The sequence below is a fragment of the Sander vitreus genome, chromosome 4 (assembly GCF_031162955.1).
Source record: "Sander vitreus isolate 19-12246 chromosome 4, sanVit1, whole genome shotgun sequence".
Taxonomy (NCBI): domain Eukaryota; kingdom Metazoa; phylum Chordata; class Actinopteri; order Perciformes; family Percidae; genus Sander; species Sander vitreus.
In genome coordinates this window covers 5207516-5219051 of record NC_135858.1, presented here as the reverse complement: position 1 = coordinate 5219051, position 11536 = coordinate 5207516, and the positions used below count along the sequence as shown (strand labels likewise).

Here is an 11536-nt window from a genome sequence, read left to right as displayed (position 1 = left end):
AAAAATGGAACTGGTGGGAAATGGCCTTGGAAAGAGTCAGTGTGGGTTTTCAGCAAACTAAGGATAACAAGTACAATGTCTTAATGTTAGAAAAAAGTTAAGCTAGACTTATTTGGTATAACTTGTCTCTCCGCTGCAAGTTAACCAGCTAACGTTAAATTGCAACGTGACGCCTTAATAATAAATGTATGTAAGGTTAAGTTACTTAAGACAAAATAATCTAGTAATAACTTTGTGTTTCCTCCAATGAATTGTCACATATCTCACCAGTTAACTCTAACAATTCCATAACTGACTTAACTGACTTGTAATAACCTTAATTAGCTAACGTTAGTGAGTTAGCTTGACTAATTAGCCATGAGCTTCTGCCCAAAACAAACTAAACGGGGATATCTCAGCTAAGGATGTGTGAAAACAAACACTTCGCCGGTCTATTTACCAGATGATTTAACAATAAAACGTTATTACTCTAGTTACTCCGCACATAAAAACTTAGCTATAGGTTGTATATAATCTGTCGCCTTTGTCAGTCTCCACTGTAAATTACCGTTTGGAGACCAGTCGGCAGACAATGACCCGTGAGCTTCTCAAGTGGCCGACTAGTAACGAGCCCTGCAGTCCCCAAGATGGCGCGCTAGCTAGACTTCACTGCTCTGGTCAGTGCTTGAATAGCCATAGCCTTGGATTGCATGTTATATATTCAAGGCCTTGAATATATAACATGCAAATGTGGTTTTAGGAAAGTTCTATCATCTTTTTTTGTGTTTTGTATGACTAAGTGCACACGCTTTAATTCGGGTCACTTGGTGAGCTTTATTGTGATTCATCAGTAGGCTATCATTATTTACGTATTTTTCACGAAAAGCCTTGACATTTATCTGAACTGCCATTGAAAAGGGAATTAAGTTAACCTGTAGAAAGTTATGTAACGCTAACTTGTGGATTTTGAGGTAATGTTAATGTTGCCATTTAAGGAGAAGTGAAGTGAGAAGTGTAAAATGTTACAATCACTCAAACAATCAAACTATTGATATGACATCTTTACCGACAAGAGAAAAAAAAAATACTTACAGATCTAATTGTATTTTCACTGTGTTTTAGTGACCTGATCTGATTAGTCTTTTGGTTAAATAGAGGAATTATATCAAAGATTGTCTTATTAATTACTGCTTTCCAGCACTTTATGGAGAAAAAAAAATCAAATCCCCCTAGCAACTGAAAAGACAATTAATGTGTTTTACTGAACTTTAAACTTAACCAACAATATTATTAGCCTGCATGTAGGCCTACACATTGTTAACCTGGATTTTATATTTTAAACTCTTCATTGTCATCTTGTTTAGTTATAACTTGTGTTATAGCTGATAATGGATATGCAAGATGTTTTCTGTGCATTGTGTTGAGGAGTTGCGGAATGGGAGTTGGGTTGGAGCGAAGAAAGGCATGCTGTTAGCTGTTTGCAGGTAAACTAATCTGAATACATTAATGATTATGGGGCTATCTCCTGTCCTTTCAAAGTAGAGAAGCTGAGAAGGGACGGGGGATGGGATAAAGTGGCTCATGCTCATTGAGGGGGGAGGTCATTTTGACATGTATGGGGGAAGGGGCACAAACAGAGGGCCACTGGGCCCCTCTTTGGGTCTCCATGGAATGTAGGTTCTCACTCAGGCAAACATGCAAACAGACCAAATACACACAACAAAAATGCACATGTTTTTTTTTATTTTATTTTTTACTTTTGGTGATTTCATCATGTTATGAGCCATTAAAAAGCAGTAAACATTAGCAAACAATCCACCTAGATCTGGAGTAATCTATATGTATGTATGCATTGCATCAATACTGTGAATGATGTATGGATGACTCAATCCTTCTTTACTAGTTGGGTAACACTTCAGCCAGTAACGATAGCTTTGTCTGAGTACATTTTGTGAATTGGTAGCACAACATAGAATTCTGTGACTTTGGTAATGAACCTTCCTCTCAGCTAAGCTTTAACCAAATAAACTGTGTGAACGTTTCCATCCTGCATGCACGCCCTTTAATTTTTTTCACCTCAAAGTTTTTAAGCTGATTGCAGAATTATGTTTCTACAGGATAGAGCAAGTAGGGAGTAAGGAGCTCATTAACACGGCCTCTTCTCTGCTTAACTCCCCCCACCCTGTTGCCCTCCCTCCTTAGTAGTACACTTTCATAACTATTGTTGTACTAGTGTTGTACTACTACTCTGTTTTTCCATCATCTGTGGCTACTCAGGGGCCATGGTGGCTCCCCACTCACTCCAATTAATATAACTGACACTGGACCTAGCATCTGTGGGGTATCGGGCTGCACATGTTCAGAATCAGAATACTTTATTGATCCCCTCAGAGAAATTATTTAGTTTCAGTTCTCACAGTCACATTCAAGGTAAAAATAAGAGTAAGAAAAGATCATAAAGTTGGCATGTAGTTGAGTGGCAGTCACTTTATAATTGATGTAATTGCAAGGTTCTAAAAGGCCAAATGTGATGCAGCGGATGGAGTTTTCTGTTTAACGAAATAGAGAAAAAAATCATGATTGCAAATTAATGTTTTGCAATTATATATTTATTCCTGCTGTATTCAAGCCACATGCCATACATCCTATGTATTTGTAAAGTCCAAGAGAAACAATATTGGAAAAATGTCCAGCTTTTTACACTGTTCTGCTTCATTAGAAGTCAACCCTCATTCGATGTGTACATGTTTTCCTTAAATTAATTCCAAATGCCTGCTTGTAGCTACTCTATTTACTGTTTAAAAAATAATTTTAAATTCTTTACATTTTGTAAAAAAACATGTTTGGTAATTGTATGTAAAGTGAATAACATAATAATGTAATACTCTAGGGGTATAAGTCATTTGCATAAAGCTGCTTTTCTGCCAGCCTATAAATAAGTTTTTTTCAATCTCTCCCCTAATAATATCAGTGACTGCTGCTCATATAGCCTGTGGGTATTGGTGTACGATGTAGTTCGTTTGCAGAACGTGTCAGATTGTTTGATGCGGCTTGCAAAAGAAAGCAACTGCATTACCCAGAAGTCCTGTCGGTTTGCTACAAGCTGGGTCCCTCCGCTCTGGGAGTGTTTCGCATTTAAACAAACACGGTCCTGCCGAAGATGGCGGAGAGTTTGTAGAGGCGTAAAAGAAACTGCTCTATTCAATAAAAGCGTCGAAGCCGGTGAGTTTTCTGCAATTAGTTTATGAATCGAGTATACCCAAGTTTTGAACACTGACGGTTGTGTGTGTTATAACGTGCACATTTGCCACAGAAAGACAGTTGGTGTTGCTCCGCTTCCGAGCAGGCTGTGGTTTTTAAGCTACCGTGATACAACGAACCACCTTACCACTGTCTATTTGTTATGGAATGCCTGTTGTGATATTATTGACTCCTAAACTGTCAATACGATGGTAATTTACGTTAAGCCCGGCTTGTTAATGTGCCATTTGTACCGGTTACGGTGTTTGTTGGTGTTTTCATTATACGTTAGCTACAAAGTTTACGAGATACAGGCTCTCTGATTCGCTAACGGTAGCTGTTAATACTCCACACTGCTTATGACTAAACTCGTTTGTGTTTCAAAACCTTTGTAGAGCCACTAGGCTGTGTTAGTTGTCCACAACACAGCGAAATAGCTTTGGGCACACAAACGTTATGTTGTTTTTATCAGACGTCTGACTTGCTCAGTTTCAGTTCAAACGGGGCTGTGTGCACAGCTAACGTTAGTTTACACCGCAGTAGTTGTCTTGGGTAACAAAGTGAAAATAAAATTGTCTATTGCTCGTTTGTAACGGTTGTCTAGCCTCCACCATGAATGTATTGGAGGGTAAACACATTTAAACACGGTGTATTGTACATACATTGGGTTTGTGGAATTGTTATCTTACCTTTTAATTTGACACACACAAAATGCAACATCATCTAAACAAATGGCAACAAACTAATTTAATCAAGTCATATAAAAGGAGAGACGCAGTATTTGCCGCTTTACAGGAAATAAGTCTTATTTTCTTGGTTAATGATACATTTATGATGTTAACTAGCCTGCACGTAATTAATCACCTTGTTTTTTCACTGTCCTCTGCCCTGCTGACAAACCAAACTTGAACTCACTAACTCAGTGTGGCTGCTCTGGAGAATCCACAGCATCTGTTATATATTTGCATGGCTGTAGTGAGATTACGTATCCGTGATTGTAATAGTTGGTATAATGGCCCATCACAATATGATACAAGTTGGTTTTCACTGCTGATAAATCATATTTATGTGCATGCACACAGAGAGAGAGAGAGATCGCAGGGTAGGATGATCGCTCACAGGGTTCAGGTAGAGTCCAGGTTTGCTTTCTCTGTGCTCCACAAGGTGTATGCTGAGCACAGTTTGTGAGGTGGTAAGATGACATTCTTGAAGAGTGTGCTCATGTGTAAGCAGACAATGAGGAGGTAGGTAGTCATTCCACAAACAGTTGAGGTATAGGTGTGCTGTCGCTCTCTTTGCCTGGGGCCATCCCTGCCAATACTTGCAGGTATTACAGCTCAATGCTTATTTCCACGTGAGAGTTTCTGAAATAATGTAGGCGTTTTTGTCATAATACTACATGGTCTAGCTACTAGGATGCCGCTTACTGATGAATGTTCCTGCTTATATGATTTCATGCAGGCCACTCATTAAATGTAGCTGGGAATAAACAAGCGGGAATGGTGCCATCAGATGAGCTAACTTGTCTTTATTTTGAGTTTGATGGAATGCCATTACTCAAGTCCATGTATGTGGTATTTTTCTAAGTGTTAGAATGACCACTGTGGGAACCTGTCCAATGAACTGCTTCTGCTCATATTCTTGGCAAATGGAGCCCCCTGTCCCCCATTCTCTGTCCCTTTTATCTACCATTTTCTTTCTCCCTCACACAGGGTGTCAGGCTGCGTTAACAATGAATCAATCTTTGGGGGGATTCTTTGACTGCAGATGGGGTAAAGAAGTGACTGGGATGCATGGCTTTCGCTCTTTGTCTGCCGGCCCCTGTGCTCTCAATAATTCATTAACTTATCACTTTTTCTCATGGGACTGGGAGAAGTCTCTCTCTCTCTCTCGTGGCAGATTCTGTGGTTACATCAGATTGCCTGATTGATAATTGAATGGGCATACATTTAGTGGCTTTAGTGATTTAGTTATTACTCATAGAGGGTAATCTGATGTTGAATATTTTAGCACCCTTTCAACAATACAAAACAAATGTGTTTTTTGTGAGCTGGTTACCAAACAGACTTGGTAAACTAATAAATCTGGGGATCAGCTATGTCAGATAATAGATCTGTGTAAAAGTACACTACATTTTGGCTGTTCAAATGTATTCAGTGACATCCAAAGCTCCCTGGTAAAGTTGGGAATGTTTGAATTTGATTGATTCCAGTTCTCCTTTGAGCACTATCTCCAGCCCACTGTATTGTAAACAACACCATACATACAGTATGTGAATATATGTTAAAACTGCATTTCTGAAGTCAGTACGCTGAATTAGACTCATGTTTCTCAATGAAGTTCTTATAAAGTTCTTATTGGATTTGTGTTTAAAATGTAAAGGTATTACTACTACATACTCTGCAGGTTTTTTCTAAAAACAGTGTATAGACTCTCTATAGGCTTTCCGCGGTAGTCAGTGTTTCCTGTGTTACATGGTGGTTGGGCATACCGGCGCACAAGGCCCCCTTTAGTGTCCGTATGATACAAAGCGGCGGTGTTTGACGACCTGGGATGAAAACAGGTTGTTGCATCACTGTGGGTTTTTTATGTGCTTCAGTGTTTCCTCTTGCTCCTGGTTTCTCTCCTCTGCTGTGTGCAGAGTGCTGCTCTGTGCTGTCGGTCTGTCCGTTTGACCAATGGCAATGCACCTTCACGCAGGGTTGTGCGGAGGTACGGGTCTGTTTATTTGTGCTTTGGAATGTAACCGCTGTGAAACAATCAGATATAATATATAATAACATTTTATTTCTCTGGTTCACTGCTTTGTTCTCGCTAACTCTGCTCTCTCTCTCTCTCTTTGGCTTGTTGAGTTTGGGAGGAGGGTGGGAATGCTGTGTGTTTACCAACAAAAGTTACATAATACCTTCTTTAAGGTTTTTAAATAATTAAAAACTTTAGGACTCTAATTTTGCTGCATGAGCTCCCTTTTTAAAGGGCTTGGGTAAATATTTCTGCTCTGTGGTTGCATTAAATTCTAAATACTGGCTGTTATAAAAAAATAGAGCTTGCCACGTTTTGATAACTGTCTCTAATCTGTCTTTGTCAAACTGTGTTTTTTGCATCACTAATGTCTGAATAGAAAGCATTCTTTTAGTGTTTCGTCAGTCTGTCTGCCTAAGAGAGGCCGAAAGACTGAGTTATAAGATTTGTTTGGAGTAACTGCCAATCGGTAATGTGGTATGTGTTCATTTTAAGATTACTAGCTGTGTTTGTGAGCAGTGGCTTGGAGAGGACTCTTGATGACACACAGAGCTGAAAGGAAAGCCCGATTGTTTCACCTAATTGAAATATGACACCATGGTCTGAGTTCCTTTTGTCAGGCAGCAGTACAGGTAGTGTAGGGTTAGTCAAGAAAAATACCAGAGTTGCTGCCTCTGACGGATTACTTGCAACTAGTACTTGTTATTCAGGGAGAGAGTACATCATTTTCCAGTAATAACTTTTCTTTAATGTCAAGTTATTAGAGTATTCAACATTTAGCCTAGCTTTGTTCGGTACCGTTTAAACTTGACGCTGACTTGTTATCAGAGGCTATTTTACAACCAAGGTTTAAGAAAGTTTCCTGTGGTCAGTTTAAGCTGTGTAAAACATACGTTTTGTCCCCACATCTCAAGATCACTCATGCAGTGACCGTGATCTGTCTTTGTGTTTGCTAAAGTGGTGTGGTAGTACTCAACAGGTAGGTCTTCCCACCATTGTTGAGCTAAATATAGAAAACGCTGCTCAACAAGACAGTTGTGTTTCCACTGCTGAAATATTTACAGCTACTTTACCCTGACAAGTGAAAGTGAGAATATGAGATGGGAGCTGCTGAAACCAGATTGCTATACACTAGTCAGAGGAAGCCAGCCCACCGAGTCCAAAGTCAAGCGGTGCAGTTTGCACTCTGACTCTATTTGAAGTCACATCTCATTCATCCCCTCTGTCCCCTCTTCTGAGGTAATACCCAAGTGTTAGGCTAGCTGAGCCATATGTGAGCCATGCACACTTCTAAAAGCCAAACGGGCAGCCTGAAGCAATCATTGCACCCAATTCTAGTTTATAACCAGCAAGGATTTGGAACAGTTCACCCTCTGTAGTCCTCGTTGATTGGACGAAGGCAAAAGTTTATTAGGGAAGGGGGTGCCAAGAGCTTTGTCCCCCCCCCCCCCCCCTCCCCTCCTTACCCTTCCTCTTTAACTTCAACTCCCCCTTTAACTTTCGCTCCCCCAGCTGAAGAATGCTCGTAAAACGTGTTCACCTGAACAAGCCAGTGGGAGGGTAGCTCCCTGGCCTAGTTTTGTTACCATTGTAAAAAGTTAGCAAGACCTTGTTTGTGTTTTGTTTAGGGCCCCCTTTTATAAAATGCTTTGGGGGAGAGACAGCAAGGGTGAAAAAAAGTTTGGTTTGTGAGATAACTGCTACCAGATGCTCTCTGTCTGTTATTCTGCATAAAGAGAAGGAGAAAGAGAGGCTGGTGAAGAGGGGGAGAGAAAAGAAACATTGTCATTTCTATATGAACTTGCTACATGGACACTCTCCATCTTCTCCCTGTCTACAATTTTCTCATCCCATGTATACTCTACCTAAAATGCACAAAAGTTGAAAAAGGTGTGTTGGCACAGTCAAAATAGTTATTTTGCAACCAAAATAACTAGGGGCTTTGGCCAATTTTGACCACTGCAAAGTGCACAGGTTCTCTGTCCCAAATTTTCACAGACCTCAGCTTTACTGCCCTTAATACTCCTCACCTATGAAAATGAAATGAACAGTGTCAAATGGTTTGCGTTGTTTACATGTGTTCCTCTCTGTACATTTTCAGTATGAATGGTTTGATGTTGGACTTATGTGGCAGTGGGGTGTGGTTTCTGGGTCTGTCTGGATTGAGAGGCAGCTGTGGCTGGCACTGCACTGCCATTGCAAGAGGATATGTACACGTATGTGACCATGCAAGAAGCAACTGTTATGGGCACTATCTTATAGTTTACCTGCAATTCAAAAGCTCCTTTTTCATTAAAAGAAATTACCACAAACTGCAGTTAGTGTGCAGACATTTGCTCACAGCACTGTGCTAGACAGCATGTCGATTTTCCACAAGTGTGATTTCTACTTTATTGCAGCCTTGAGTTCAAAGAAAAGTCAAGTTGTGAATGACAGAGTTCCACACCATCGTTAAAGGCTCCAGACTTACTACAGCATGTCAACACTGGCAAGGCATGTGTCAGATAATTTATTACTATCCATTTTTTCTACAACACTCATTCCTTAATTGGACTGATTTTTTTTTTCCTGTCCTTCCTGGATAAGGTGAAAAATGTTCCTTTCACCATTACTGCTCTTCACTCTGCCTGGTGACGTCACTCCTGTGTATGTGGCTTGTCGTTAAAGTTTAACATTAGTCTGATCCAGTATTTTGTATGGAGGTGGCTCTACTTTTGGCAAGGGATCACTATGTTTCCATTCGGCTTGTGCTGCTATGTGCTCATCTGATTCCTACTGCCATACTGAAACAAGTGATTTTATATGACTGTGGTGTGACTAAAATAGGAGAAGTAAAGGTCCCTGTTCAATTAGCACCACTATCTGTACTACTCTGATACTACCCTGTTCCATGTGGCCACCCTTGAAAATTGGATTAAAGCTAAACATTATTAAATTCATGTTTCAAATTGCAAGTAGATTTACAGTGTTGCGTATCGATGTCTAGTTGTTAGTACTATTTGGGTAGTACAGCCTACATACAGTATTACTTGCTTCACAGATAAGCAGGATGTAGCTCCCATGCAAATGTCTTACTAAAGCCTGTACACAATCAATGGTAAAAAGTCCATCATCATGGTAAACTTCAGACATGAGCTGTAAGATACAGGATACTGTATTTTTCTTGTTCTGCAGATGTGATTGCAAATGTAGTGTTATGAAGGCTGCACAATTAGTTCTGTAACAGCGGTCAACAATAAGGGTTGCCCGATGGCCCGGGGCAAGTAAAACGCCACGTCGGGCAAGTACACATAACAACCCACTCGGGCAAGTGGGTTTAAGTCTGCTCCACTGAACTCAAGCGCTCTCTCCCCTCTGAGTGTGAGCAACTGGAACAGTGACAGGACGACCTAAGAAGTCATAACAATCAAATAAACAACAGCGCAAGTAACGTTAAAGCATTTTCTCCTCAGGCAGAGTGACAGACAGGGATGAATGCCTCGGTGGCTGATTTCCATAAAATATGACAGTTTTTTTATGTGAGAGAAAGGACACTATATTCTGAAATGTGACGCTTTTGAGAAATGATTATTTGAAAATAAAGCAAAATGTTGCTAAAAAGGACCAACACACTTAGGTAATGTTACTGTTGACAACCTTTTCCAGCTGTTTCAGCATAACTGTGACCACGTTCAGGACCCATAATACCTACAATATTTTTCATCACTGTTGCCGACCTGCAGTGTAGCTACTAGTACTAGAGCTATAGTAGAAATGAGAGAACCTAAATTGTATGCGGTCAAACAAATAAATTACATATATAAACCACTGTCTCTCTAGTAGCTTATTTATTGCAATTAGATTGGATAGGTTCTTTTAATTAATAGCATCCACTTTCAGTATGAACTTTAACTCTTCTATGACACCATTCGTGATGTGTTTATACATTGTAAATTAAGATCAAATATAACAATTTACTTGAGTTTATTTATAACCACTAATAAAAAAGAAAAAATTAAAAAAATGTATAGGGGCCAGTAAAAATTGACTTCGCCAAGTAGAATTTTTTTCCCCTTGTCCGACAGGGCGCTATACTATGCTCGGTACAGTATTGATGCTTTGTGTTTAGTACATATTAGGGTTCAATTTAACAGCTTTAACTGTAAACAGTAAAGTGAATACAGCGTGTCGTGTGAATACATCTCCTGCAGTGGGGAGTGAGGCAGACAGACCGTAAGGAGATTCGGCAATACTGCTGTAAAGAAGATCCGTGTTACGCTGGCTTTGCTTTTTTACACTGAGCCAAACAACAGCGGCATTATGCTAGAGCTGTAACAATTCCAAATTTTGCTATACATTTGTCTCAGAAATGTTTATATATATATATATATAATTGTCTCTTTCAGTCAAATTTAGAAAAATATTTTACTTTTGGTTATACCACTGTTAATGTGACCCAGATACTGTAATAACACAAGTACATAACCTATGAAATAAACATTTATTCAACATTTATCCTCATCAATAAAAAAAAAAATCATTAACAAAAAAACAGCATGTACGATTTCTCTGGCTTGAGTCAGCTACAGCCCAGGATGTTTGGAGTTATGGCAAAAAGTGACAGCTGCCGCTAGCATAGCTTTAGCTCAACAGTCCGCCCAATAATCACTTATATTGTACAATTTGGCACATCTAAAGAAAATCAACAATTATATCAACAGTCATAGCCCTCGGGCCCTTAGCTCATGTTGGCAGACACGTTGTAATTTACAGATTAGAAAAATAAGAGCACAAATCCCTGGAAAACTACGCTAGCATAATGTTAAGGAATGACGGCCATTTCCGCCACAGCGCCATCATTTACGGTAACGTTACTAATTTAACAAAGCACAACCATAGGTTGAACACAATAGACAGACTAACTACATTACTATAACATGTGTAATGGTAGCCTGACAAGCCAGACCCACATCAAGATGTTGGGTCTGGGAACTCACCATTGACGGGGCTCAATCCGAGGGGCGGGATAAACAGTTGTCTTTCAAATTCCCACTGCACGCAATAGGATAGCGCTATCATCAAGCAGAGCAACGAAGAAGGTAGCAAAGCTAGTTGATTAAACTTTTGCCGTATCCGGTCGGCAAAACTCTGAACACATCTTCCTTTTTTAAGAATGACTTCAGTGCCGTTCTTTTCTCAAAGAAAAGCTTAACTCCAAGTCTTCCAGTAGCTGTTCCCAGCAGCAGCAGCCATAAGCCCGCCCACTGACTCTATACACGATGTGATTGGCCTGACTAGAGTTTGGTTTTCCAGATCGCAAGCCAATGGAGAGTGCCTAGACCCCCTTGGCTGCAAATTACATTTGCTGTCGCTAGGGTACGTCTAGATTTCTAGGCTAGTGTAATGGTGCTTTGGTAAAAGAAATTACGTTTTGAAAGCCGACTTGACTTGCAACTGTGGGTGGGGCGTCCTCTGGTAGGAATCCATAGGATAGCTACTAGGGTTGGGTACCGAAACGCCGTGCCAATAGGCCACCGGTTCTGACGTTCACGGTAGTAACGAGACTGAATAAGAACGAAAATTTCGGTGCCTGACT

General features: G+C 40.0%; 1 protein-coding gene across 1 annotated transcript in view; it reads left to right on the top strand.

Annotated features, from left to right (window-relative positions):
- Positions 1–3093: 3093 nt before the first annotated feature.
- The window catches only part of LOC144516508 (nuclear receptor coactivator 3-like), a 33151-nt gene continuing 24708 nt past the window's right edge, over positions 3094–11536 (top strand). Inside the window, exon 1 of the mRNA XM_078247855.1 lies at positions 3094–3201. The gene's annotated coding sequence lies outside the window, so the exon portion shown is untranslated. The remainder of the gene's footprint in view (positions 3202–11536) is intronic.